Genomic DNA, 5,483 nt, shown 5'->3' with positions numbered 1-5,483 from the left:
GGGGAGGGGGAGGGATGGCGAAGTCGTAGCAGCAAAGTGGCGTCAGATCCAGCAGTTGGCCACTCCCTGCCGCGCGCGACAGCTTAATCGCGACCCGCTGTTGCCTCCCTGATCCTCCCTTTCCTTTCCCCCGCCGTCTTACTTAAGGGTGGTTGGCGCTCGCGTCGCCGTCGCTGCTGTCGTCGCGGTAAAATGTCCTCTCCACTCCTCTCCCTCGCCTGCGCCGCTCATGGTGGTGATGGTGGCGCGGTGTCGTTACTGCCTGCCGGTTTCTACTGTGTAGTGTGTGTACTGCCCGGTGGTAACTGGCGGAGGCAGAGGCGAAGCGTTCTCCGCTCGGGACGGGCGAGTTAAATTCGGGTGCCGTGGGGGCCAGCCTGGCAGTGAGAGAGTAAATTTTGTTCCGTCCGGTCCGACAGTGGTAACAACCGCTCGCGCCGTTTCCGATCGCAGCCGTGTCGCTCGTGTTTTTATGACGCCGCTCTGTGGACAAGGCGACGAGATGATTGCATTCACGGCTCTCCGTAGTACAGTACAATTGTTTTGCCCTTTCTTTTTTGTGCAGATGCTAGGAGCCGGTCGACCGGCCCAAATTTCGGCCGATCGCTATGCATATGTTAGATTAAAACGCCTTTATATTGTTGGATTATTTCTTCTTGTCTTTGATCCGAACACAACACTTGTAGCAATCATGCCGCCAGCGCTCGCCGGCCATCCGCGATGTCGCACTCGCCCCACGCTTGTCCTCACCCCTGTGCTCGCCTGCAACCTGTGCGGCCCCGTGTTCATCCTCATGCCAATTCCAATGCGGCCGAGTGCCGGTTGTGGCATACTGGTTTCTAGTCATCGTGTGTTACCGTCATCATGCGTCACCGTCATCGTAAGAAGGACCGCAGCCTCCCGCAGCCCTGGCGACGGTTGCAGCATAGTCCCGTGTCGATCGTGATTTGGACAATGTTGTGTTGGTTGCAGCAAAACAATGGCATGGTTCAGCAAAAAAACAATAGCATGGTTCAACAAAAACAATGTCATAGTACAGCAAAACAAATGCATGGTTTCGGCAAACCGCCAATGCCAACAAAAATAATGGCTCGTCGTAGCTGGTCGCATCAAAGTTCTCATCGGTCCTAGCAAAACAACTCGTCGGTTGCAACTTAGTGTTTTGTCGATTGTAGCACGTTCGACTTGCCTTCATGCCAAACATCACCTCGCTCTAGCATCGAAGATTGCTGGTTGCACCAACGGTGGCCACCGTTTCCTGCTTTCTGGTGTGCCAGTTGTAGCACTGGGCACCTCCGATTCCAGCAAATTGCAACCACACCCCTGAGCCACATCACTGGAAGGCCCTCACCCCACGAGCCACTAGCACCTTTGTTTGCAGCACCGGCTTGTGGGCCTTCCAGTGATGTGGCATCGCTGGCTTCCCACGCAACATCCATTTGGCGCAGAGGGAGCACACACAACATCGTTTCTCCACGGCGACAAGGGGCGGCTTTAGGTGTTGGGAGAGGGGGTTGCTCATAAGAGTGGGAGGAATTGCTCGCAGCAGCGGCATGGAAGGATTCGCTCGTAGCAACAGGTGGTCGACCTCGATGACGGAGGGTGGTGGTCGACCTCCACGGACGAGGGAGAGAGGGAGTGGAAGGAGAAGGTCGCTTGGGAAGAGAAATTGTAGCTGGATGCGGCTCCTGTGTGGACATGGTTTCTCCGACAAGGGGGTGAGGGGGCGAGAAGAAGCCACATGCGTAAGGCCCACCCGAGCATGTGTCCCGCGCAGGGGCTGCAAGCCACATGACCTGAACGCATCAGGCGGCAAGCGAGCGACCAGGAATATTATTCAGGCAAGATTATTCACGTAGAAAATTTCAATCAAAACCATCAACTTCATAACATTATTCAGGTAATTACCGGAAAAGAAACTAAACTCTACATCACAACACATCAGAACAACAGAGATCATGGCATAATTACCACATAATTCCCTTTTCCTCATAACATTGGACATTGGCATAACATAAGAAATCCATACCATAGCATAAGATAGGACATGATTCTTTAGTTGAATCATAAGCAACCAATCTTGTTTAACCACCGAGCATCCACACGCCGGATCCTCGGCACTACGGCCTATGGTAGCAGCAAAAATATTCAGTACTTGACGATGGCAGCTACCAAAGGCGCTTCATATGGTGACCCAAGCGGCGGTTTGAGCGGCGAAGATTTTGCTTATACTATGGGGAGAACGCATACTGCTCCATGACTATGGGCACAGTGTTGCAGCTCGGCTTCGGTTGGCTTGTGACCATCGCCAAATCCTCGTTGGTGTCTGTCTCAAAGGTCTCCTCCTTCACCATATGCCCATCATCGTCGACACGAATCAACATATTCATGTCTCCTGACGTAGGCATTGCGATGATCACCAACCACTCTGCTTCTGCATCCTTATCCACGATCTCCTCCGTCATCTGCCCGTTGTCGTCGATAGTAATCGGCAGATTGATTCGTTCCATCGGAGGTATCACGATGTTCGACAACATCTCCTCTTTGCCAGTCTTCTCCACTGTCTCCTCCTCAACCATCTGCTCGGCATCGTCGACATTAATGATCTCTAAAGACATACCAGGGGGAGGTTGCACGAATCTCAACCCTAAACGGAAAGATCTACAGATCCGGCGCGGCGCTGTGAGAGTGGTATGAATACCAGTGTGCTAGCTATTGGAGAACCGGAGACACCATTGTCTCGCGCATCTCCCAGAGTAAAACCTTAAGAAAATTCACCCATTAACTGGATCTAGAATCATCCCTTGGATCTCATCCTCCATTGCATCCATGGTCAAACTAAATGAGTGTTGCGCCAGAGCTTTGAAGCTCGGAAACCAGGAGGAGATCTCCTTGCACTTCACCAACAATGCCTCATTGTTGCCGTAGAACCTCTCCAACGGTGTCATCATCGGTGACTGCTTGAGAGGGGAAGGTGGGGTTGGGGTGGGGTGGGGTGCTCGGGCTTCATGGGGCCTGCTCGTGGATGTGATACGTCTCCAACCTATCTATAATTTTTTATTGTTCCATGCTATTAAAGTATCATTCTTGGATGTTTTATATACATTACTAGCAACTTTATGATAACCCACAAGTATAGGGGATCGCAACAGTTTTCGAGGGTAGAGTATTCAACCCAAATTTATTGATTCAACATAAGGGGAGCCAAAGAATATTTGCAAGTATTAGCAGCTGAGTTGTCAATTCAACCACATCTGGAGATTAATTATCTGCAGCAAAGTGATCAGTAGCAAAGTAGTATGATAGTTTTGATAGTAGTAGCAACAACAATAGTAATGGTACCAGTGATAGCAATGATTTTGTAGCAAGTGAAGTAGTAACAGAAGCAGTTGTAACTTAGCGGAAACAATATAAGAGAAATTCGTAGGCATTGGATCGGCGAATTCGTTGGGTGATATTCATCATATAACAGTCATAATCTAGGGTGATACGGCACTAACTCCAGTTCATGAATATAATGTAGGCATGTATTCCGTAAATAGTCATACATGCTTATGGAAAGAACTTGCATGACATCTTTTGTCCTACCCTCCCGTGGTAGCGGGGTCCTATTGGAAACTAAGGTATATTAAGGCCTCCTTTTAATAGATAACGGAAGAAAGCATTAACACATAGTGAATACATGAACTCCTCAAACTACGGTCATCACCGGGAAGTGTCCCGACTTTTGTCACTCCGGGGTGGCTGGATCATAACATGTAGTAGGTGACTATAACTTGCAAGGTCGGATTTAGAACATAGATATAATAGTGATAACATAAACGGTTCATATCTGAAATCATGGCACCTGGGTCCAAAGTGATAAGCATTAAGCATGGAAAAGTCATAGCAACATCAATCTCAGAACATAATGGATACTAAGGATCAAGCCCTAACAAAACTAACTCAATCACATGATGAATCTCATCCAACTCCACACCGACCAGCGAGCCTACGAAGGAATTACTCACTCCCGGTGGGGAGCATGATGGAATTGGCGATGGAGAAGGGTTGGTGATGACAAAGATCAAAGATCCCCCTCTCCGGAGCCCCAAACGGACCCCAGATCTGCCCTCCCGATGAAGAACAGGAGGTGGCGGCAACTCCGTCTCGTGAAACGTGATAATTCATTCTCCCTCATTTTTATCTCCAAATATGTGATTTTATATTATCAGGGTTGAGGCCTGTGTGGCCACCAGGTGGGGACAACCCACTTGGGCGCGCCTGGAGGGGGCGCGCCCTGGTGGGTTGTGCCCACCCAGGTGCCCCCCCCTCCGGTGGTTCTTTGCTCCAGAAATTCTTATTTATTGAATAAAAAATCCTCGCAAAGTTTCGTTCCAATATGAGAACTTTTATTTCTGCACAAAAATAACACCATGGTAGTTCTACTGAAAATAGCGTCAGTCCGGGTTAGTTTCATTCAAATCATGCAAATTAGAGTTCAAAAGAAGAGGAAAAGCGTTAGGAAAAGTAGATGCGACGGAGACGTATCAACTCCCCCAAGTTTAAACCTTTGCTTGTCCTCAAGCAATTCAGTTGATCAACTGAAAGTGAAAAAGAAAAGAAAAATACGAACTCTTTTGCTCTTGTTTACATAAATAAGTTTAAGTAGCACCCAGGTTTTCAGCCAAAATTATAACTAACCATGTCGACAATAAATCTTCAAAATTATATTAACTCATATCATTGACATAATGAACTAGCGAGCAATAATAAGATATCTCAAACAATAACATTTTATCAAAACAACCATGATATAATATGACAATAGTGGTGTAACATCCCAAATTTTCAATTTGGAATATTATACATAGATCATCCATGCATATCATATTTTGTTGCATTTCGTTTTGCGATCCTCGAAATCCTAAGAAACTCAAGGACCCTCGGAGATAGTTGGGGATTTCCCTGTTTTCATATTTGAGTTTTATCAAATATTGAAACGAGGATTTTTGGTTTTAATTATTTTTCTCTCTGAAAATATTTCATATTAAAATATATGAGAGGAGATAATATGACTTCTCGAAAATAAATGAAATATTGGAGGAAAAAGATTGAAATCAAATATTTGATTTTACCCGGAGTTTATTGCTATTTTATTTGAATTAGAAAAATTGCACGTTTTTCAAAGTTGCATTTTAGGGCCAAGAAAATGTTCATCTTGTTCTAAATATTTTATTTAGACGGTGAAAATTTGTTTTGGCATTTTTAGTTTTTTATTTTATTTTCTAGGATTTTTTTGTTTCGGCGGAATTATTTAAAAAAAGTGTGCAGTGGCCAACTGGGCCGAAGCCCAGCCGCCGGCCCGCTCCCCGCGCCACCGTCTCCGAGCAGGAGACTGCGCGCCATGCCGCCGCCCGACCGGAGTCCGGCCGAGACTCCTCTCCCGCGCCTTGCCCCCTCCTCCAAGCCGCCCCGCCCCTACTTATAAGCCGCCGCCCCCG

Source organism: Triticum dicoccoides, chromosome 6A (genome assembly GCF_002162155.2).
Source record: "Triticum dicoccoides isolate Atlit2015 ecotype Zavitan chromosome 6A, WEW_v2.0, whole genome shotgun sequence".
Lineage (NCBI taxonomy): Eukaryota > Viridiplantae > Streptophyta > Magnoliopsida > Poales > Poaceae > Triticum > Triticum dicoccoides.
This window is presented reverse-complemented; position numbering follows the sequence as displayed.